A 25,280-nucleotide genomic window follows, 5' to 3' on the forward strand; every position below is an offset into this window, starting at 1 on the left:
ATCTACGCTAAAGTGCCCCAGCCTTTCCAATCTCATTATTATGAAGTTCTTATCTTTGTGCTTATGTTCCTCCATGATTTCACCCTTCCCTGTATCTGTACCTTCTCCAGCATTAAAGCACCTCACTGAATCTCTTTTCCTTTGCTTCTGTCTATTTATACATTCTTTATTATTTTCACCTCACCAATGACATCTTTGCATTCAGACCACAAACTCTAGAAATCTATACATAAATACATCCACGTCCTGATTCATGGTCATCTTGACACCCAGCTCCTTGATCAAACTATTATTCATCTCTTTCAATTCTCCTTCTTTGGCTTTGCAAATATTTGCATTTTTCCATTTACTCTGTGGTGTCTAGGGTACATTTTTTATCCAGAAAGTAACATATAAATGCATGTTGCTATCAATAATGAATGTTCAATGTTTTGGATTTTTCAGCATTCCATGTGTGACATTTGTTTGGCAATTTTCAATGATTTGAGAAGCCAGTGATTGGCAGCAAATTGTAAAGAAATTGTTCAGGGTTATTGCTTAATTTATAGAAGAATATCATAAAAGCTATAGCTTCAGTAGAATACTTTAGAAATAAAGTGAAATGTATGGTTAGTTTTAATAATAGTTTTCATGACTGAAGCATGAAGTCATTTTGATACCTACAAAAGAACAATTCAATTGAAATTGTTAAATGATGATGTAAAGTTGCCATTCAATTACTTATTTGTACTTAATGCATAGTAAATAAACTTTTTTGCAAAGGTGATAATGGTATATAAGGAAAATCAAAAATATATGAGTTAGTAAGTAAGATATTGTAGTTTGAAAAGCCATTGATGGGATAAAATTACAAATTGAGAGACTATACTCAGAAAAATTAAATTGTTCATCTAAAAATTACAAAGTGTGTGCCACACATTTATTTGACATTTTCTCCAATTGGACTGAAAACGTAAGTTTTATTAATCTCTTTCATAATTAGGTTCAAATTAATTCAATAAATATTGAGAACCATTTAAAATAATTTACACTTTTGTAGGACTGTCATATGGCCTCAAATCTGCAATTGTTTAACACTGTTTCCAATATATATTTACAAAATACTGTGACATATTTTTGCCTTCTTTATAACTAAGCGCACTGCAATCTTTTGTGCCATTTGCAAGCTTTTTGAGTAGTTCTGCTTCCTGCTTTAAGAAGACTGTACATAAAGGTAAAAACAAATAAATTGTTCGATCGCACTGAAAATAAGGAGACACATTTCATCCTGTGACAATTTGCATTGTACAATGCTTGAGTAGATACTGTAAACATTCATCACTCTGAAGGAAAACAAAAAGTTCATTTGTTATTGCAGCTTTGGCAAAATGTTGCTAACCAAAATAAAATTGATTATCCAAAACATTGTAGAGTAATTTATAACTTAAAATACTATATCATGAAAACATTGATTGAAATATTACAGAGCAATGTAGCTGAGTTTTATTTCACAGTTGGGCTTGTGCCTGACCAGATATTTCTTTAACGTTTACAAGTGAGTTGAGTCGTATTTAATATGGCTTTGAACATGCACTAAACACTTGCATTTCCAGACCTCCAGACATTTGTGTTTTACAGCGCATATGAACATTTAGTTAGTTGTGCATTAATAGCAATCAGTACTAATATAAAACTTGAGAATTCTTTTTCCAAAGGTAACACAAGTCAAGAAATAAGAATCACAAGGACTACTTTAATGTCATTAACCTGTTTACAGTCACTGTGATAAATATGGATTAAAAGGATTGCAGAACCTTTAATGCATTACCAACTGCTTGAGATTATATGAATCTTGCTTTCTATTTTTACAAGTTCTGTCTGGCATTTCCTTCTAAAAATGTACATATGATTGGCTATTTGAAGTTCAGTATTCTCCGTTTCTCTGTTAAATATATAAAGACTGCCTCATTTCACTATGTGCTTCTCACATATATTATTGCTGGAACGCTATCTAACAAATTAGTAGGGCATCTGTGTCGAGCAAGTGTTGCTGTTCTGGTTCAATCAAACAATGTTTTTTCCATAATGGAGGTTCTGGGTTATTCTCTTGTATACAGCATGAGAGTAAGCATAAATTCAGCAAAAGACATTACAGAAGTATTCAGAAAAATGTTCCGCAGTTGTGCTGTTTGTGATTTCTTTTTTGTCATGCAGTGCCACGTTGTTGTTTTTTTTCCTGCCATAATCATAAAAGAAAACTTATGATGGCAGAATAAGAAGATCAAGAATGTTTTTCACAGCAAAGTCAGCAACATCATAATTATTGCTATTGACTAAAAACATGTATTAAAGCCAAACTACAGAGGCAATGTTTGCAGATCAATTATTCCTTTAGTGTTTGCTGTTTTCCAAGTGAGCTGATCATTTAGCTGACAGTTCCTGCTTGTAAGAAAAATGCAATATGCCAGAGATCAGTTCAGTTTTACATAAATACAACTAATACTTTCATCCTATTAAAAACAATTTCATCAGATTTCAATGTATCTTCCACAGCAGGAGCACTTGTTTTCTGGTTCAAAAAAATGATAATTTCACATTTGACATCTTTATTTTTTATGGACTACAAAAGAAGAACATGAGGTTTCAAATTTGGTTTTCTTAATCTTAGCTTGCTCAATAATCTCCTCATTCTGTGTCCTCCTTGTCTATGGGTATGATTTCATGGGTACTGACACCCTCCTGCCACTTTGTTTATTCCATATGAAAAACCAAAGCAGTGAGTGTTTAAAGCTATTGAATGAGACAGGGTGACGGTGATACACAGACAAATCAGCCAGGATTGCCGGTTGTTGATCGCTTTCCAAGGTTCACTTTGTCTTCCTCCCTAATTAAAAGGAGTTCAGGCCAATTGCAGTGCATTACTGGCTGCTACTCCAGCTCAGTCCAGTTAACTCAGTGGAGACTGAACCTGGGCTCTTCCTGGTTTCATGGCTCAATAGCACACCATGGGGTGCATTCAATCACTCAACAATCAGGAGCGTGTTTATACGATTCATGATCCAAACCAGAACATACACTTCCAACTTATTCACACAGCAAGGCACATTTGTAATCTAAAACTCAGTTACCACAACTGACAGTCATGGAAAGATCCATAGCATCAATAACAAGTTAACAATAGACTGGCCCGAAATGTTACCATATCTAACGTTTTCTGTGTGAGTATAGTGACAATGTAAAATAAAAGGAGATTTTGGCCCAAATAGATTTCACTTAAATCCCTCTGTTTGCTCACAAGGAGGTAGAATGTCAAGATGAATGTCTGCTTGTGTCAAACATTTTGGACTATGCAGTGATTCAAATGCACACTGGTATTGATGACATAAGCTCTCACTACAGTTTCTTTATTTGATAACCTTGAGTATTTTTGTCTCTGCATCAAACCTATCAGCATTTAAAAGTTGATTCTGTGTATATATATTAAATGAAATATGCATCTAATTGGAATAATTAAAAACACTAATCAAAATAAGAATCCCTATTTGTTTTGCTGCAATAAATGTCCTTACCTTCTACTTTGAAGAATGACACATGATTAAACTAAGGACAGAGGAAAGGAGATGGAATTAAGATAATTGCAATAACATATATGGTTAAAATGCAACTCATCCAAAGATACTGAATCATTTTCAATGAAGATTTAACTAAAAGAGATCATATTTAAACATAAGTAGAAAGGCACAACTGTAATTTTAAAACATCTTCCACAACTTCAATACATCCCAAAGTCCATTACAACCAACTTTTGAAACATAGTCTTTGTGGGTCATATAGGAAATGCAGTTAACACTGAGGCAACTCCTACAATTAGAAATGTGACAAAGGCCAATTAATTGATATTAGTTAATGACATTGAGGAGTAAACATTGACCAGGATGTCAGGAAGACCTCTCCTACTTGTGTTCATAATACTGCCATGATCTGTAATGTGGCAACCTGAGAGGCCAGACTCTGATCCAAGAGATAGTAACAGGCAGTTTTGAAATTATGCATCGCATCAATAGCTGCTTAATAGTAACTTGTTAACCTGGGATATCTCTTCAAGAAATTCTTTGGACAGGTGGAGAAGTCTTCTTCCTGATGTTGAAAATCCATCAACCAGGGAACAACCTTTGTCCATCCTTTAAAATTAAAGACTTTTAAAGAAAGTATGTAACCTCTTCAGCTTTCCGTGGTGCCTGAGCTTTTTGTTATTTGTTGGATAGTCGGTACTTGTGCTACATCTCTAGTTGCCCTTGAGAAGGTGATGCTGAGTCATTTTCTTGAACTGCTGCAGTCCGTGTTGTGTAGGGAAAAGTGCTGTTATGGAGGGTAGTCTGGATATCGAGCCAGGATGGTGAAGGAGAAGCTAATACATTTCAAAGGCAGGATGGTGTGTGACTTGGAGGGAAGCTTGCATGGCGTGGTGTCTCCTGCTCCCAGTCTTAGGTTGCAAGTTTAGAATATGCTGTTGGAGGTGCCCTGGTAAGCTGCTACAATGTATCTTTTCCCTTGGCATCATCTTGCAGGACACAGGGATTTAGCCATATTCAAATGATCTGTAATATTCCAAAGGCCCACAATTTCTGCAGCAGATGCCATATTTGCTCACCACAAATTCAGCCTCAAAAAGCACTGATTTCAGCCAAGATCAGAGAAGGCAGCAGAGCCTAATTATCTGCAATGATGATGATGTTGGGAAGGAAGGACAGGAAGAAATTTGTTCAGGGTGCAAAGTCAGACATTCCCACATCAGCTAAACTTGAAGGAGGCTGAAATTTATAATATTTTGATTCATAGAATCCCTACAGTGTGGAAACAGGCCATTTGGCCCAACTAGCCCACATCACTCTCTGAAGAGTAACCCACCCAGACCTGTTACCCTACCCTATTACTTTACATTTCCCCTGACTAATGCACCTAACCCTGAACACTATGAACACAGTCCTGAACACAATGGACAACTTAGCATGGCCAATTCACCTAACCTGCACATCTTTGGAGTGTGGGAGGAAACCAGAGCACCCAGAGGAAACCCACACAGACACAGGGAGTATGTGCAAACCCCACACGTTCACTCGAGGTTGGAATTGAACCTGGGTCCCTGGCACTGCTAACCACTGAGCCACCGTGCTGCTCATTTTGGTTGTCATTTTGCTGAATTTAATGGAGCATTTCTCTCCAAGAGGCCTAGTGGATTTTCTTGTGTTATCGTCTCAAACTTGACTTGTTAACTACCTACCATAATCAAGCACTTCAATGTTTTGCCCAAAGTGTATCTGTTTACCTGCATTGCAAAGGAAATAGATTACCTGTTCAGTATCACATTGCTGTTTGTGGGAATATGCTGTGTGTAAATTGACTGCTGCGTTCCTACATTAAAGCAGTGACTACGTCAAAAGTAGTCCATTGTTTGTGAAGCACTTTGTAGCATCCTGAGGTTTGAGCAGTGTTATAAAAATATAAATCTTCTTTTGTACTCCTTTTAGCTGAGAATATTGAAGTCTGCATCAGATCGACTCAGTCTTCAGCAAGGAAGAAAGAAACTGTGGAAAATATTAGTATTTAAAACAAAAGCAAAATATGTGGAATGAACTGCCAGAGGAAGAAGTGGAGGCTGGTACAATAGCAACATTTAAAAGGTATCTGGATGGGTATATGAATAGGAAGGGTTTAGAAGAATATGGGCCAAGCGCTGGCAAATGGGACTAGATTAGGTTAGGCTATCATGGACATGTTGGACCGAAGGGTCTGTTTCCGTGTTATGCATCTCTATGACTCTATGACACTATTACAGATACAGGATTCTGAAATAAAAGCAGAAATGATTGACTTGAAGTGTTAGTCTGTTTTTCTGTCTCCACAGATACTGCCTGACCTGCCAAGTGTTTGTCATCACTTTCTGTCAATACCTGGAAATGCATTTTAACCAAACAGCATTATATTACATGAACAATAATAACACATTATACCAGGTTTACCAGTGTCGGCTTAAGTTCACTTTGGATTTTAGTGGGAAAGAAAAGCAGGTGCTTATTTGTAGCATCTGGTTACAACTGCTGAACAAACTTAAAAATGCCCTCATAGAGATATTACTGATCTTATGAGATGCACACACTGTGGTTAAATTGCTTATGAAAGCTCACTGCTTGGGCACCTATCTGGAGAATGGCCTCATTGACAAGATATAAACAGCCACATGGGACTGTGCAATCATATTGCAACATGAGCTGTCACGTTCAGGAGCAGTAGGAAATCACTTGGAGCTGACGAGCACTTGGGAAGTGCAGTGCATGTCGCAAACAACTCAGCACTCAATGAGTTACATATCTCTTCAATCAATAACGTTGTTATACTTCTAATTTGCAGTATATTATGCCATATGAATAACCATGATCATTTTACACAATGATTTCTTACTGGTGAAGGCCCAATCCATTACGTGCTTCAGTGAACCGTCCTGTAGCTTATGTGCAGCACTTTCACCCCTAGGTGATGGAAATACCTGCACTGTTTCCAGCTCCAATTAATTATGGTTATCATTATATGTTTAATTCATGAGAAAATTTGTTTGCTCAGCATTCCGGACAGGGTACTTAAATCCTAGATCAATTGATAATGTTCACACCACCTTGAATTAAAATACACCATACTGGAAACTTTCTTCCCATGTTTACTCAACTTCCTTTCCTTAAGCAAATAGAATTAGTACTGCATTCTGAAAGTAGAATTAAAAGTAAAATTATACATTACTGGTCTTTTGTCTCATATAGTCAAGGAAATTCAGTAACTGATTTTCATGGAAATTACTATTGCATGAATAGTAGCACTCATAGAATACTGATTGGAGGTGGCTGAATTTATTAAACAGATTTCAGTATTAGAGATTTTGGACAAGTTGACCTGCATTTATCATTGGTTTCCCTTTCTAATTTATTCTCTGTGATATTTTCCCAAATGACCACTGTTAGTATCTTGTGGTATTTGCCTTTTCTACTGGTACTGGGTAAGGGTATTTTGAACTTGAAAATATGCATTTACAAAAGCTATTTTAAATAGATATGATAGTAGAGCTTGTTAGATACTAAAGAGCAATGTTGCCATATTTCCACGAGGAGGTTGAACAGTTCATCCACTTTACTAACACCTTCCACCCCAACCTCAAATTTACCTGGACCATCTCAGACTCCTCCCTCCCCTTCCTAGACCTCTCCATTTCTATCTCGGGCGACCGACTCAACACAGACATTTACTACAAACTGACCGACTCCCACAGATACCTAGATTACACCTCCTCCCACCCTGCCCCCTGTAAAAATGCCATCCCATATTCCCAATTCCTTCGCCTCCACCACATCTGCTCCCAGGAGGACCAATTCCACTACCGAACAACCCAAATAGCCTCCTTCTGTAAAGACCGCAATTTCCCCTCCAACGTGGTCGACGATGCTCTCCACCGCATCTCCTCCACTTCCCGCACCTCCGCCTTGAACTCCGCCCCTCCGATCGCCACCAGGACTGAACCCCACTGGTCCTCACCTTCCACCCCACCAACCTCCGGATACATCGTATCATCCTCCGTCATTTCCGCCAGCTCCATACAGACCCCACCACCAGGGATATATTTCCCTCCCCACCCCTATCAGTGTTCCGGAGAGACCACTCCCTCTGCGACTCCCTCGTCAGGTCCACACCCCCCACCAACCCAACCTCCACTCCCAGCACCTTCCCCTGCAACCACAAGAAGTGCAAAACTTGCGCCCACACCACACCCCTCACCTCCCTCCAAGCCCCCAGTGTATCCTTCTATATCCGTCACAAATTCACCTGCACCTCCACACACATCATTTACTGTATCCGTTGCACCCAATGTGGTCTCCTCTACACTGAGGAGACAGGCCACATACTTGCGGAATGTTTCAGGGAGCACCTCTGGGATACCCGCACCAACCAACCCAACCGCCCCGTGGCTGAACACTTTAACTCCCCCTCCCACTCCGCCAAGGACATGAAGGTCCTTGGCCTCCCCCATCGCCAGAGTTGAAAAATGTGGTGCTGGAAAAACACAGCAGGCCAGGAAGCATCCGAGGAGCAGAAGAATCGACGTTTCGAGCATAAGCCCTTTCCCTCCCCCCTACGCTTTATCTCAGCCTGCTTGGCACACCAGCCTCATTCCTGAAGAAGGGCTTATGCCCGAAATGTTGATTCTCCTGCTCCTTGGATGCTGCCTGACCTGCTGTGTTTTTCTAGCACCACATTTTTCAACTCTGGTACTCCAGCATCTGCAGTCCTCACTTTCTCTTAGTTGATCTCCTCCATTGCCAGACCCTGACCACACGACACCTGGAGGAAGAGCGCCTCATCTTCAGCCTAGGAACCCTCCAACCACACGGGATGAATGTAGATTTCTCCAGCTTCCTCATTTCCCCTCCCCCCACCTTATCTCAGTCCCAACCCCCGGATTCAGCACTGCCCTCTTGACCTGCAATCTTCTTCCCGACCTCTCCATCCCTGTCCCCTCTCCGGCCTATCACTCTCACTCTCATCTCCTTCCACCTATTGTATTCCCAGCGCCCCTTCCCCAAATTCGCTCCCCCCTACCCTTTATCGCAGCCGCTTGGCACACCAGCCTCATTCCCGAAGAAGGGCTTATGCCCGAAATGTCGATTCTCCTGCTCTTCGGCTGCTGCCTGGCCTGCTGTGTTTTTCCAGCACCACATTTTTCAACACACATTTCTTTATTTGTCAACCTTTTTCATTTCATTTTTCTGCAATACTGATTTGAATTCTTCAATAATGCTTTAACTTGAATTATGGACTGTTCCATAGTATGCTATAGTTTGTATGTACTATAGCAGTGTATCCTGCTTTCACTCTTTTTTCTTCATAAAACTGTATCTTTGTGTTGCTTGTTGAGTTTCCCCAACATTTTTAGGGTTTTCTCACTTTTCTTAATTAGGAAAATGATGGATACTTGCTATTTTGAAGGTTTTTCTGCATTCTGCAGCCAAGTTGGAGTTTTCCCACTTCTTGCTGGGTAAAATGAATGTTTTCCTGCCTTTCATGGTCTAAAACATCAGGCACTTTCTTCTACAAATTTTCTAAAATAAAGTTCTCTTTATAAGCTGCCGCCTTTATAAGCTATCCCACTGAAATTGCAGCTTAATTACTGAGTTTCAGTCTCTTTAAGGAATGACGTATGGGCAACTTACCAGTAAAATCCCATTGGGTGTTCACCACAGCTTAGTATGAGGATGTTCTTCTGACTTGAGACCCCATTCCCATCAGAAATGGTGACCAGAGGCTGGGAATGCCCATAGCTGGGAAGGCTAGCCTGCCCTAAATATTAGCCCTCGTTTCCACCCCCACACCCTGATGGACACTTACTGTGAGGTTCAGGAGAACCCATTCTACTAAGTCCACTGTTGGGGCTCCATGCTGATCGTCTACCTGAGCCTCCAGCTATATCGACAATGGCCACTGCTCTTGTATAGGTGAGCTGTTGATTGACTGTAGGTTCTGTAGGGGCAGACAATTCCTCTTAAGAATGGCAGGAATCCCAGCTCCAATTGGATAAGTTCCTGAGTGGCACTTAAGTCAGGTGGGGCCAGGAGTAAGTATCGTAGAGTGGCCATATAGGATAATAGCTGTATTATACTTCATGATAGCCAACTTGCCTGCGTTATCATTTTAGCTGGAAATGCATCCTGGTTAAAAGTAAAGTTACCATAGTTCTTGCATATCATAAGGTTACTTTCTCATTTACAGAGAGGGAGAGAGATGAATGGTGATGGTTTAACCCGAGGGTCACCACACCTCAGGCAAAGAAGGAGGTTAAGAAGGAGAATCCTTTGTGTTAACTTTAGCTGGTGCTTTCTGTTTATCTTTTTGGCTGAAGAGGCTGAAGTTGGGATGGTTAATGGCTATTTTGCATCAGTCCTTGCTGCTGAAGATGCTATTCAGTGCTGTTACGTACAGTTGATAGTACAATTACATGTTTAGAAAAGGTTTTGGGTTCTTGGAGCATGCTGTCTAGTTTGGCTTTTCAAGCCTTTGGTTGAGGGTAATTCAAGAAATGGTGGATGATTATGGAAACCACAAGCACATAAAATATAGACACATAAAGACTCCCCAAGGCTTTGGGTTGTTCTCAGGGACTGAAGAAGCTACACGGTGTCTAATATTTTAAAAGGGCAGTAAGTCAGAACCAGGAAACTATTAGCCTAATAGCTTAGTTGCACAGTCAAGTTGCTGGACAGAGTGGTGTTTGAGATGGATTGCTCAAGAATGAGCAGCTTTGTCAAGAAGACCTCTCAAATTATCCAGAATAAGGAGCAAATTACTGCAGATGCTGGAATCTGTACTGAAAACCAAAATGTTGGAAATCACAGTGGGTCAGGCAGCATCCGTGGAGAGAGAGCAAGCTAATGTTTTGAGCTGATAAGTTCTGGTGAAGAGTCATCTGGACTCAAAATGTTAACTTCCTCTCTCAAATGATCAGCCTAGACTAATGGCATGCCTTCACGTCAGAAGGTTGTGTATTCATACCGACTCCAGTATTTAACCAGATAATCTAGGTATCACCCCAGTGCAATACTGTAGAAGCAGGCCACTGCTCAGGGTGCTTCTTTCTCTTTCTGTGACCTTTCCTAAAAGATATTATTAAGCTGGAGAGGGCTCAGAAGAGATTTACCATGATGTTGCCAGGTATGGAAGTTTTGATTTATAAACGTGTCAGCCATGCCAGCTGTGTCATTAGCAGTGTGTGTTTGTGGTTGCTGTGTCATTGCATTGCCAGTGAAGGACAATTCTGCAGTGTCAACACTTGCCTGGATGTTCTGCTGGACTTGCAAGATGGCGATGGTGCCAGAGATGCCAGTCTATTCTGAGATATCTGAGCAGTGGTGAGTTCTTCTGGCTACAGCGCATGGTAGAATCTGGGTACCATTGGCAGGTAGGTAGTTAATGACGTGAGTTTTAGACTGAACATGTGAGAAAACTTGCTAAGCCTTGCAGAGAGAAACCCTCCATGAAACTTGCTGAAATTGAGACCTGGTCAAAAAAACATAAGATTCAGTACATTAATGATCAACCGCGGTGCCATACCGATGAATCCACACTGTACATTCTCTCTGGGATCTTTTAATGCATTAACCAAATCTCACACAATAACTGAGGCAATATTTCAAAGTTTTAATATCATTTGATACATGCCATTATAGATATATGGCCCCGATTTCCAATGCTGTGCCATTCAGAATTAATTGGTGGGGGATGGAGCAGCAGGGCAAATGGAGCAAGGATACGTAGTGTCCTTAAAATCAGGATTGGCATGAATTATCCATTCCCCATCTCAAGTAGAGATCTAGGGTGTCACCACTTCATATCCCCATTATATTCATGTAATAAAGTAGTGGGCTTTTCCCTACCTTCCTCATGTAGTAGGTCGTAAATGAGGGAGAGCCCTGGTGTAGGTCACCTGTGCTCTTCTCTTCTCCAGTTGAGTGAGTGCTGTGCTAGTTTATTCTCAGGTTCATACTAGATTTCTCGGAATCTCTGAAGTGCCCCATCCCCCTTTAATTTATACCTTTCCCCATTTCAGTGCTGCAAGTTGAATCAAGTTCTTTCGAATTGAAGCGCAGTGCGTCTGCTATCCAGGAATGTTCCCTGCACAACCCTATGCTTTCTGACAGGGTTAACTAATGGCCTACAAATCGAGTTTGAAGACAGCAGCGATTACCACTTCGAACGGAAAGTGTAAGTCAAGTCCCCTCACCCAACTTATGGGATTTGTGTGAGAGTGGAGAGGATGGCAGAAAATAGCTGCAGCATTGCAGGAAAGCACATCAGACTGAGTATTTGTGGACTGGATCTGAATAAGAATGCACTCATTTCAGAACAGATTCTTATGTAGAAGCTGACTTATGTATTATGATGGTATATAGCCCTTTGAGTACCAAATTAAAACAGATCACGCTAATGAGCAAACGAATAAAGGATAATAAACACACAATGTTTACTTAATGTTGCTAACTCGGAAGCCACATGTTTTACCATTTTCAAAAAAGAAAACATATTATAATGATACTTTTCTTGGAAAGGAATGAAAGGATCTATTTTATTTGTGGATGTTATGCTATGCAGATTTTTTCTTTCTGCAGTGAGGTCAAACAAGATACCAATGTTAGTCATTTTCTTTTTATAACCAATCAAACAACGCACCACTATTTAGCATCACAGGCCCTATTAGCCTAATTTATTTATTTTACTCCTTTACTGCCAAATGCTTTCTGCTGTTTTTGTTCACTTGAAAGATTTGCACTGTCGTTGGAGGGACATCCTCCACAGGGCTCATCACCTCAGGGTGGGGGTTCCCATCCCAGTCACTATCCTTCACTCACAAATATAAACCATTGAAGAGATTTTCACCCTGAGGACAGTAACTTTAAGGCCTGAGGCAAGTGAGGAAGGAAATGGTAGTTTAATGTAGTTGTCAGGACAGATAGCTGCATCTTCCTATCTATGCCCAGGTAAGTTCTGGGTGGGAAGGACCATGGAAACAGGCCCCTCAGCCCAAACCAACCCTCCAAAGAGTTACCACCCAAACCCATTCGTACCCCTGTCTAATGCACCTAACACTATGGGCAATTTAGCATGGCCAATTCACCTAACCTGCACACCTTCGTGATTATGGGAGGAAACCCACATAGACACAGGGAGAATGTACAAGTAGTCACCCAAGGCTGGAATCGAACCTAGGTCCCTGGTACTGTGAGGTAGCAGTGTTAACTACTGAGCCACTGTGCCATCCCAGCCACTGTGCTGCCCTGTCTGTCTGTCTATTCTATGTCTGATTTCAAAGTTTGCATATTTTTAGCAGAGGTTACTGAACAGTGAACAGAAAGGCTGAAGAGGTGATAAATTGGTACAAGTGAGAAATGGAAGAAGTAACAGCTTTTGAATTCTGTTGAATTGAGGTCCATTCAATGAAAAGTGGATTCCATGCAAAGTTTTGCCCATGATTTGCAATATTATTAGGTTGGCTTTTTACTAGAGTACTCAAAATTAGCTCAGTGAGTGATGAGTAAGCCAATAAAGCAAGCTTCATTTTTTAAAAACCGGTAAAATGTAATTGCTGGTTTTCAAATTGTGTTTAAAATGGCAGCGAAGAAGGACTAAAAGCAGTAATAAGTTGGATCTTCCACTCTTTTGCAATATTTTCTTGTGATCTAAGAGGCCTCAGATGGTCTGTAGAAACACAGTAGGAAAAGGTTGTTGAGGTGGAAAGTAGTGAACTTGGCAAGGGCTGGAATAGGGGGGTGGTACTGGGGGCTGCAGCGTGCAGTATTTTGACTTTGGCAATAGTATAAAATAGTTGACTTTGGAAATAAAAGTGGAGAGGGATTTTTAATCCAATGTGTCTAATTCAATATCGCAAGTTTTACACTCACAGCCAAAGTTAAAAGTACCCCCATCTTGTGATAGAATGTAGAAAAAATTAGACTTATGCGAAAGAATAAAAACTAATATTGCTTTAATGATACAATTTTATCTTTAAATTTCAGATCAAAGGCAGTCTGAATATTTCCATTGTGTGGTACAGGCACACAGGAAACATACTGTGTCTTTAATGTCTTTAATGAATACTAAGTGTACCAGACTCCCTCTTCAGCATTTAAAATGATGTAAGTATGTTGATCATTTAAATTATTTAAGTAAAAAAGATGACATCTTATTAAACTGTAAAGTGCTGAATTGTGGAAAAAGCAATAAACACAAATGGAAAACCATAGAATCTCTCTTGATTATCAGTGGTTTCTGACTTAACTCAAATGTTGTAATTGATAAATAAAAAATATTCAGGTAAAATGCCACAAATGATTACGATGAAATTATCTGGAAAGCACATTTTATTTTGTGAAAATTCAATCAGTTGGATTCAGTTGACATTCTAATTAATAAGTAGAACTGCTAAGTATATTTCTTTGCGCTTCAAAAATTGATTTTTTTTCTTGCCAATGAATACTTTTATCCTATGACACATATCACACATGACAGTGAACTTGCACACTATAAACTACAAAAATTGCATTTTGAGAATAGTTTGTTCACCTTATCTCTTTTTTTTACCTCGGTTTGTCTTGGTAATTGGTTGTCAGGAGATGCACACAAAAGACTAGTGCAGTCTAGCTGTAGTGTTAGCTTTTCCTGTGTAGAGAGGCCTGAGGTTTTCACTCATTACCTCCTCACATCAGTGTGGTTTTGATCAAGAATTTTCTATTTTGGGAGGTTTTGACTGTATGCGGATCTTTTCACAACTTGGTGTTCAAACTGTGACTCAACATTGTACTTTGCAATTCATTTCACTCATCAAATTTAGCATTTAAAAAAGTTTGGAAATTTTACTATTCAAAATATTTTTTCACAATTTCCTCTTGGGTAATAAAAGGATTACCTGAATAATGCCTCACAGTTCTTATGTAGAACAGGAAGTCTTGATAAAATCATCCAACAGTCGGGGAATGTACCTCAGAATTGGCATTTAGACAAGCACTGTAGCAATAATTAGGTAGCATTTATTCAACCTTGTAAAATTGTATCTTAAAACCCATTGAACCTCTATTGTCTTTCAATGCTGATTGTCCACTTCATGAATATATTACCATTATCACAATGATAAGGGGAGAATGATTGAGATCAAAAGGTCACAGATTTTAAATTTTAGGTAAAAGAAGGAATGTGAGGAAGACTTTTTAAAAAAAATTGAGTTGTTAGGACCTGGAATACACTGTGAGACAACTTAATGAAACCTGATTTAATTGGGTCTTTAAAAATAATTGGATAAGCACCTGAAGAGAGAAAAAAATTGCAAGGTTACAAGAAAAGGAGTGGGTAGTGGTAATCACAGAATTGCTGTTGCTGAGATCTGCCTTGGACACAATAGGCCATTCAACCTTTTTTTGTGGTGTAACCTTTCTACAATTGCACTATATTTTTGCAGAAAGAGTGCTTGGAATATAAAGCTCACAACAGCCCACATTAGCAATGGCTATCTTTAAGCAGTTATGAGTGACTACAGTGGGGGTGATGGTGACAATATGGTAATGTCATTGGACTAGTTAGTCAAGGCTAATGATCTGGGACATGGGCTCAAATCCTCCCATGCTAGCTGGTGGAACGTAAAAGAATGAATGCACCTGGGAGTAAAGACTAGTCTCCGTAACGCTGACCATCAGGAAAGGGAAGCAGTTTTCTTCCCAGAGGATGGTAGTGAACCAGATGGATTTTAGGGTAATTAAGATGTGCAACAATTGTTCACATTGCCCACATCCCATGAAAGAATTTGTTAAATCATGAGGGAGAAAGAAATAGAAATATGCCGATAGATCTGGATGAAGTAAGAGTAAAAGTAAGCACAGAACACTTGGGCCAAGTGACCTGATTTTGGTGGTGTGAAATTCCACGTAATTATCAAGCTCTCGACATCCAATAAAGACTGTTTTCTGGTATTTTCACTGTGTTTATCTTTGTTTCCACCCCACTGGATACTGCAGAAAACATTTTGAGTAGTTTCTTTTAATCACCGTGGTGAAACATGAAGATTGCGCTGAGATATGTAATAGTGAATAAATTTCAAGGTGCAAGAGATAAATATTCTGTATACCAATTGTCATTAAAAACATTGGCATAAATTTGTATACCTAGGTCAAGTGTGTAGAAGCAGAAGAAATTCTGGCTCTATGAAGCAAATCTTAATAAATCGCTGCCCATATTTTTTTATTTATAGTCAAGGGAATTGGGCCATGTGCCCCTAAAAGAGAGGCTGCCAATTCACAATGTGCTTAAAGGGACTCTGATGCTGTGTTCATTATTCAAAGTGAAGGTGAAAATATAATAAACAGTCCCTCCAGTTCTCCTTCTCACATTCCTCACATCCTCTATGCCCATTCATGCCATCTAATGCCCTGTCACCACCCCCATGATCCACATCCTTCATATCAACCTTCATGTCTGCACACCTATGTATGGTCCCTAAAGTTGCTTGTGACACCCGATGGCCAATTATCTATGTCCCATGGACCATCATATTTCTCTGCCCCAGTAATGCCCATGGCCAGTTATAGCCCTTGTGCCAACCCAGTGCCAGCACTCTTTCCCTTCCCTCTCCACACCGACACACATAGTATTGCCTGTGGACATTCCTCAGGAAGTATGCTGACAGAAAATAAAATTATGTCAATTGATCCAATTATTGAAAAAAGGTCATCCTTTAACTAATTCCTTATGAGAAAAAAAGCAACTTTAAAGTTTAATCCTTCCTATCGGAAAGATGTTGTAAAACTTGAAAGGGTTCAGAAAAGATTTACAAGGATGTTGCCAGGGTTGGAGGATCTGAGCTACAGGGAGAGGCTGAACAGGCTGGGGCTGTTTTCCCTGGAGTGTCGGAGGCTGAGGGGTGACCTTATAGAGATTTACAAAATTATGAGGGGCATGGATAGGATAAATAGACAAAGTCTTTTCCCTAGGGTCGGGGAGTCCAGAACTAGAGGGCATAGGTTTAGGATGAGAGGGGAAAGATATAAAAGAGACCTAAGGGGCAGCTTTTTCACGCAGAAGGTGGTACGTGTATGGAATGAGCTGCCAGAGGATGTGGTGGAGGCTGGTACAATTGCAACATTTAAGAGGCATTTGGATGGGTATATGAATAGGAAGGGTTGGGCGGGGTATGAGCTGGGTGCTGGTAGGTGGGACTAGATTGGGTTGGGATATCTGGTTGGCATGGACGGGTTGGACCGAAGGGTCTTTTTTCATGCTGTACATCTCTATGACTCTATGACTCTTTAAATATTTAATCTCTTCTGCAAATATCTCCACTCTCTAAATAATTGGAGTGGTCCATTAAAGTGTTTATCTCATATCGTCCTATTGTGAAAATGATAGTTTGGGAAATCAGTCATGCAGCACCAATCCTATTATGGTTTATGCAAACACAAATAGTGAAAAAAATCTCAAGCTGTTTTTGGACAGTTTCTTAACAGCTTTGACAGTTCCTTGACAGCCTTGATAGTCCAAGTCATAAACCGAGTTATCAACAAAGTGTTGGGAGAGGTCATTGACAATTCTATCAAATGGCATTTGCTCAGCAATAACCTGCTCACTGATACTCAATCTAGGTTACCAAGGTCATTCAGCCTCTATCCTCATTACAGTCTTGATCCAAACATGGACAAAGGAGTTACTCTCCAGAGGTGAGGTGAGAGTGACTATTCTTGGCATCCATGCAGTTCTTAAATGAATATAGCCTCAAGGATTCCTAATAAAATTGGAGTTCATCAGAATTTTAAAATGGGAGGAAAACACTCCACAGAATGGACCCATATTTAGCACAAACCAAGATGGTTGTGATTGTGATGAAGGGTCACTGGACCCAAAACATTAATTCTGCTTTCTCTCCACAGATGCTGCCTGACCTGCTGAATTTTTCAGCAATTTCTGATTTTGTTCATTGTGATTATTGGTGGTCAGTTGTCTCAACTCCAGGAAAGTTTTTTTTTAGGGTTCCTCAGGGCACTGTTACAGTCCAACCATCTTCAGCTGCTTCATAAAGGAACTTGCGTCCTTCATAAGGTCAGAAGAGGGGATACTTGCTAATGATTAGACAATGTTCAGCTCCATTCACAACTCCTCAGATTCTGAAGCTGTCCATGTGTGTATGTAGCAAGACCTGAACAATATCCAGTCTTGGTTTGATACGTGGTAAGTAACATTCATGTCACAAAAGTGTCAGGTAATGACTATTTCATACAACGAAGAATCTAACCATTTCCCCATGACATTCAATGGCAATACCATCACTGACTCACCCACTGTCAACATCCTGGTGGTTACCATTGACCAAAAGCTGAACTGGACTCGCCATATAAATACCGTGACTACAAGAGTATGCTAGAAATTCTGAGGCAAGTAATTCACCTTTTAGAATCATAAAATACCTACAATGTGGAAGCAGGCAACTCAGCCCAAGTCCTCCAAAGAGCAGCTTGCCCAGACCCACCTCATCCCTGTAACCCTGCATTTCCCATGGCTAATCCAACTAGTCTGCACATCCTTGGACACTATAGGACAATTTAGCATGGCCAAACCAGCTAACCTGTACATCTTTGGATTGTGGGAGGAAACTGGAGCAAACCCACACAGAGACAGGGAGAATATGTAAACTCTACACAGACTGTAACTGAGGGTGGAGTTGAACTTGGGCCCCTGACACTACAAAACAGCAGTGCTAACCACTGTGCCAACATGCCACCCAAGTAGGCTTTGTCACTGTAATGCCTGTCCACTATCTATAAGTCAGGAATGTGATGGGATACTCCCACTTGGTTGGATGAGTGCAGCTCCAATGACACTGAAGAAGCTCAAAGATATCAAATACAATGCAGTTCTTTGATTGGCACACCATCCATCACTTAAAATAATCATCCCTTCACCACCAAACACACAGTGGCAGCAATATGCACCATCTTAAAAGTGCACTGTACAAATTCACCAAGGATCCTTCAACAACCCCTCTAATTTTTACCACTGGAAGGACATTTTACAAACAAGCACCCATACGTTACACAGTAACAAAGTATCTATTAGCTCCACCAAAGGGTAGCTTACCTCCTCCAAAACTGTCCCAGGACCAGCTCCAAAGAGTCACCTCAGCTCAAAGGGGTACCCTCCCAAAAATGTGTCCTGAGAACTGAGCTGTGTTTACCTGGTCAAACCATTCCTGGGTCCAGCATTCAGAGGCTCCAAAATCCAATTTCATTGGAGCCAGTTGGGCATTTTTATTGGGCCTTGTGAAGAATCGTCCCAGACTCAAAATGTTAACCCTATTTCTCTCTCCACAGATGCTGCCAGACCTGCCGAGTTTCTCCAGCTTTTTCAGTGTTTGTTTCAGATTTCCAGCATCTGTGGTATTTTGTTTTTATTTGTATGTTATGAGCTTGACTGATTATACTAAGCTTTGTAAGCTGTTATGATCTTGTTAAATTTAGCTGTGATCTTGTTGGGTTTGTTCCAATGAGAAAAAGACAAAAGGTTTCAACAACTGCTGTCTTCTTTCAGTAATTTTTGTACAAGGCAGTGGAAGGGAATAGCACATGGGAGTGGGATCTTCCTCTCCTTCCTGAATTAGAATACTTCATCAACTAAATTGGAAATTTGAATCAAACAATGTGTTTCACAATGTATGGACCTACAGGATATGAACTAAATACTAAATTCATGACTCTGTAAATGATTACACCCCCCCCACCCCCTCCTGAGGAAATGATGTCACTGGCAAGCATTTTCTTCCAAAGGATCATTGTTTATCTGCTCCCTGCAAAGCCATTTTTCTGAGTCAACTTGCTGGCAGTGTGCTAGTGGGAATAATTGAGGACAAACATCTCAGAGTTTTACTGACAATCAATGTATCATTCTTTGACAGACTATTAACAATCTGTTGACCTAGTGAAAAGCATGTTTCCAAAAAAAAGACCATCTTGCATTTCTTATCAATAAGATGCTCACACTGCATAGATGCATACACATATTGAATTGTTGGATTTGCAGTTAGCACACTTGAGAATCTGCTCATTGTCAATATCTGACCCAAAACTAATGATTTACGTTCCAAGCTAAATGCTGCTTTTATATTTCCCGTCAGCTCATGTTTTCAGCCTCTGCTATCATGGCAGACCCTGAGTTATCCCCCATACTGCCCTACATCTGCGTGACATGAAAGATAATCACGTCACCGTTACAGTCCTGATAAACTATGGTTTCCTTTGCTCTGTATCCTTTTGAAGTTGCAGACAGTTTCACGATACTTGATAATCTAATCTCTGCCCAGCTTGTTCCTTACACTGTTCTGGGACAGCAAAGTGAAAATATTACCCTAGGAGTATTGATTGGCATATGTATGGGCTAGGTAGCACAATGATTTAAAGATCCAAATGTGTACATTGTACAGCTGAAATGTTGGAGCTGGAAGCAGGGGAGGTAGGTGTGGTGGTGGAGGATTCTTGACATTCATAACAGCAGACTATTAGTTTAATGTGAAGAGTATTCAGCTAGATGCAGGATTTGAGAAGGGGAGAGGGTGGTGAGGAGTGGAATAATTTCTTGCCTTAAGCAGCTGCAGGCTAAATAACAATTACCAATGCAAGACCAATAAAGAAGTTGTTAGTTATGGGTATTATATCTCTGCAGCCCAAGAGAAGGGAAAACAGTACCAAAGGTTAAAGCACTTTTTCTTGGTAATTCCTAAGGCATATGGAACAAGAACCACCAAAGATACTTAACATGTTGAATAAAATGTCTCACTGAATAAGCCTTGGACAGGAAATGTATGAGGATTACGAGAAGTGGTGGAAAATAAGGAACAACTCTGACACAAAAGGCTTCTTTAGTTGGAATATAAGGACACAAATACAATTTTAATTCTTTTTCCTTTGCCCAAAAGAAACAAAGTGGGATTTCCACCTGACTGCCTATATCAGGTCCTAACTCAGTGGATACACGATGAACTGTAGTTTATATACAAGATGTGATTGTTTAAAAATCTCATCTACTGAAGTTGAATTAATTTTGCACCAACTTTTTTTTTATAAGTTGGTTTACAAATTCGTCACTCTTCTGTGCAGCACCATATTTCCATTGCTTACCATGCACATTTTAGAGATAATGTACTTAGGAAATGGGAAGCAGACTGCTGATGATTGTGGGTCCTAAATTTGGCATTAGAAATCTAACGGTATAATGAACAGATGGTTGAGGTATTTTGAGAGTGTTTCATTAAAGTATAACAATATTTTTAATGTCCCCCACAAGTTCATAGCAATGACATCAATGCCAACATTAGTGTGATATTCTGGTCATCATACAATTATTTTTTCATAAGACAAAATGGAGAGCATTCCTTGTTAATCAGGATCATATATTATTTTCTTTGGATTGCAAGGATTAGATAATTTACTGTAGCAAATGTTCTATGATATTAAGTGTTAGTAAAGTTTTATCAATATATCTTTTTGCGATGTGTCAGGAAAAATGAGACAAAGTGAAAAAGGATTTACAGAGGGGGTTTACCATTTCACTACACTTACTACCATTAACAAACAGAAATAAAAAAAAGCATATTCATGTTTATATAATGACAGAATTCTGTGCACAATTAAAGAAACAATTGTTTTATTAGGTTGTCATTTGTTTGTAATATTTGTGATCGATAATGGACATAAAATTGATGGTATAGTGCAGTGTGACACCTGGGAATCAGGGGTCTGTGGATGTTGAGGCCTTCCGAATAAGACATTTGGGCAGAAGTAGCCTAATTGCTCCATTGAACCTTCTCCACCATTCACTGAGATCATGGCTGACCTGATAATCGACAGTACATGACATGACATGATCAGACTGTCTTGCAGAGCTCCCAGCCTGTTCAAATATACTGCTCATTAACAGACTGTAAGTTCCGTGTAACTCAGACATACAAACTTACATGGGCAAAAGTGGGTACTGCAGATGCTGGAGATTAGAGTCAAGATTAGAGTAGTGCTGGAAAAGCACAGCAGGGCAGGCAGCATCCGAGGAGCAGGAAAATCCCTGATGAAGGGCTTTGGCCCGAAACGTCGATTTTCCTGCTCCTCAGATGCTGCCTGATTTGCTGTGCTTTTCCAGCACTACTCTAATCTTGATACAAACTTATATGTCTGGAGTGTCCTGAATGTAGTCATTCACACACCTGGAGCCTGTACTTCCTGGCTAGGGGGTGGATTCTTCATCTTTATTGGGTCCTCACACTTTGAGGGGACTGAGTTACTGACTGGAGATTCCAGGTCTATTTGCATTTGTAACATTGCTTTGCTTCTCACCTGAAAACCTGTGGAGGTGTTTGCCATCTGGGAAGAATAGAACTTTTACTGATAACTTCTCAAAGCTGGAACCTCCTTGCCCTGCTGTGACTGATGTTAGTTTTATGTGTATCATGAGGCACTATCAATATAGGGGATTACAATATTCCACTGGCTGCTGCTTTTATATGCAGCATAGGGAGTGGGAGGAGGTTCAGAAGAAGCATTTTATAGAATGCATCAGTGCCTGAAAAGTTCACTCTTAGGTCCCTGTCCTTACTGCCATCATCTGTGAGTCTGCTGTGGGCAATTGGGCATGTTCAAAGAAAATGTAATGACTATTGCAGTGAATCACATAGTTTTCTTGTGCTTGCACAGCTGTAATGCTGAGGTTGCACAGAACGAGGGAGGGAACCCCGATGGAAACTCAGCCCTACACATTTGATTTTCCATCTCGAAGCAGATTGCTTTTACTGTTACCATCAAGCTTTACACGGAATGAATGTTGTGGTACTATCAGAACTGTCCACTCCAATAGCAGAAGGAATGTTGTCACTTAAACACAGTGTCACCAGGTATCAGGTCAAAATATGTTTCCATTTTGTGTTGCCAAGGCCACTGATGGCAAAAGTAAGTGATTATTGAAGGCTATTCTGTTTCCTGGCCATGGGCAGAATAAGCCTGAACCTCTTCAATGGGTATTCAATGGATTCCTGACCTGGAGACCAGTTCTTGACATCAAGACGGTACGGTCCAGAAAATGAAAGATACAACGGCAGCTTTTAAACAACTGCCTCTCTCCGAACTAGCCAATGTGGAAATGTTTTTGAGTTGCTGCTTGTCACGCTCAACTCTGGCCCATGAAGAAATGAGGCAGAATTGGCAAGCAAATGCTCGATGTGCTGGCTGAGTACTGAAACAGATGTGGTATGTGTGGACTTACAGAAAGCTTTTGGCAATTAACTGGAAAGTGGTAGGGCTTTTCTAGGATGAAGTTCCATTTAACAATCCGACCTTACAACAGTTCTATCAAGAGGTAAAACCAATGGGGAAATGGGGGTCTGATGGACACTGACTTGAGGCCTGGTATTGTCCCCGGTCATAGGTGAGTGATGAAGAGGGGTGGGTCGGGTATATGGGTTGTGGGGCAGGGGAGTGGGGCTCACTAGCAAGGACAGGAATTTGGCTTTCAGCAGCCCCTCATTTCCACATCTTTCAATGCATCAGGATTTCCTGCCAAGTACCTCACAATGCAAGCCTCCCCCCACCCCCCACCCCACCCCCACACAACCTCCCCACTGCTGATTGAGTGCCAGTGGCAGACTGAGGCATTTTATTGGGTTTTAATTGATAGAGGGTGATCAGGAAGTCCATTAGATCCCTGGCTGCCATCCTCCTGCCCGATAAACTGCCGCCCCACCCTTCCCCAGACACAAGCATGACAGAGGGAAAGTTGTTAAGTTCTTCCTGTGAAGTGGAATAAAGATAAGTTGATACCATTTGAGGTAAAGTTGTTTTTAAGAAGTCACTTGAAGGATCAGGAAGGTGCTTTCCCTGAATTACATGAGGCACGTTGAAGCCTTTGCCCTTTCCATCACTCTCCCTCTCCCATGGAACCATTCCAATGCTATGGCTGGTAGCCTCTTGACTCTAGAGCCACCAGGCAGCTGACCTGTGATGTTGGGATGAAGCCTGGGAGTTAAAGTAGCCTTCATGCTGCTGCATTCAGGAAAGGCTCAGTGCTCATCAGGCCAGCTGAGGCCATTCCAGTTCAATTTATCCTGAACCCTGGGGAATGGCTTCTAAAATATAGATAACTGTGTAATAAAAATGTACCGTAAATAAATAACAGCCCTTAATGTCTGACAATAGGGTGACCTTACACATGGCTATGTTCTCCTTGACTTGAAGATGGATGCTGGTAGCATGGTGCAAACAGTGAACATGATGTGGAGTTATTGAATTGTACAGCATGAAATAAGCCATTCAGTCCATTTTGTCTGTTCTAGCTGCTTAAAAGACTTCCATTTCTAAAAGAAAGTATGCATTCCCATTTGCCTTATTTCAGTATTTTGAATTGGTTTTAATGGTTTTAATATGGATGCGAGCATAAGAGGTTCAGTTAGTATGTTTGCAGATGACACCAAAATTGAAGTGTAGTGGACAGCAAAGAGGGTTACCTCAGATTACAACAAGATCTTGACCAGATGGGCCAATGGGCTGAGACGTGGCAGATGTAGTTTAATTCAGATAAATGCGAGGTGCTGCTTTTTGGGAAAGCAAGTCTTAGCAGGACTTATACACTTAATGGTAAGGTCCAAGGGAGTGTTGCTGAACAAAGAGACCTTGGAGTGCAGGTTCATAGCTCCTTAAAAGTGGAGTCGCAGGTAGATAGGATAGTGAAGAAGGCATTTGGTATGCTTTCCTTTATTGGTCAGAGTATTGAGTACAGAAGTTGGGAGGTCATGTTGCAGCTGTACAGGACATTGGTTAGGCCACTGTTGGAATATTGTGTGCAATTCTGGTCTCCTTCCTGTTGAAAAGATGTTGTAAAACTTGAAAGGGTTCAGAAAAGATTTACAAGGATGTTGCCAGGGTTGGAGGATTTGAGCTTTAGGGAGAGGCTGAACAGGCTGGGGCTGTTTTCCCTGGAGTGTTGGAGGCTGAGGAGTGACCTTATAGAGGTTTACAAAATTATGAGGGGCATGGATAGGATAAATAGACAAAGTCTTTTCCCTAGGGTCTAGTCTAGAACTAGAGGGCATAGGTTTAGGGTGAGAGGGGAAAGATATAAAAGAGACCTAAGGGGCAGCTTTTTCATGCAGAGGGTGGTACGTGTATGGAATGACCTGCCAGGGGAAGTGATGGAGGCTGGTACAATTGCAACATTTCTTCCCACAGGCTTTTTCAGTTTTTGTTTCAGATTTCCGGTATCCACAGATGCTTGTCAATGTTGGTCAGAGGTCAGGATGAATGGAGTTCAGGGGATTTGTGCATTGATCGTTGAGGAGGGTGCATGGGGAGGCTGCAGGGGTAAAGGGGTGTAATTTCCAAAATAGGCTGGTTAGCCAAAATTGTGGGGGACTATAACAGTGGGAGGATGGTGGGGTAAGAAGTAGAATTGTGTGTTGAGATAGGGACAAGATGATGTCATGTGTTAGGGTTGAATCCAGCTGCACAATGGCTTTTTAAAGATGGTGCAGGCACCAAGGTGTTTCGGTGATTCTTCTGGGAATGGCAAATGGTAGGATGGCGCTTGTATTGGAGAAACAGGTTAATTGCTTGACAGGGAGAGCCCAACAGCAGGTGTGGGAGGTGTGCAGTGTACCAGAGAGATGTACCGGGTGCAGACTCAGTCAAAGGACATCTTGTGAAGGA

The 25,280-nt window shown here is 40.6% G+C and overlaps 1 long non-coding RNA gene across 1 annotated transcript in view; it reads left to right on the forward strand.

Annotated features, from left to right (window-relative positions):
• Nucleotides 1-25,280, forward strand: part of LOC140476764 (uncharacterized) — an 82,560-nt gene that overhangs the window by 47,323 nt on the left and 9,957 nt on the right. The window contains exons 3-5 of the long non-coding RNA XR_011960599.1: nucleotides 5,508-5,660; nucleotides 11,621-11,775; nucleotides 13,584-13,703. This is a non-coding gene — a long non-coding RNA (uncharacterized lncRNA). The remainder of the gene's footprint in view (nucleotides 1-5,507; nucleotides 5,661-11,620; nucleotides 11,776-13,583; nucleotides 13,704-25,280) is intronic.

The sequence above is a fragment of the Chiloscyllium punctatum genome, chromosome 5 (genome assembly GCF_047496795.1).
Source record: "Chiloscyllium punctatum isolate Juve2018m chromosome 5, sChiPun1.3, whole genome shotgun sequence".
In the NCBI taxonomy this organism is placed as follows: domain Eukaryota; kingdom Metazoa; phylum Chordata; class Chondrichthyes; order Orectolobiformes; family Hemiscylliidae; genus Chiloscyllium; species Chiloscyllium punctatum.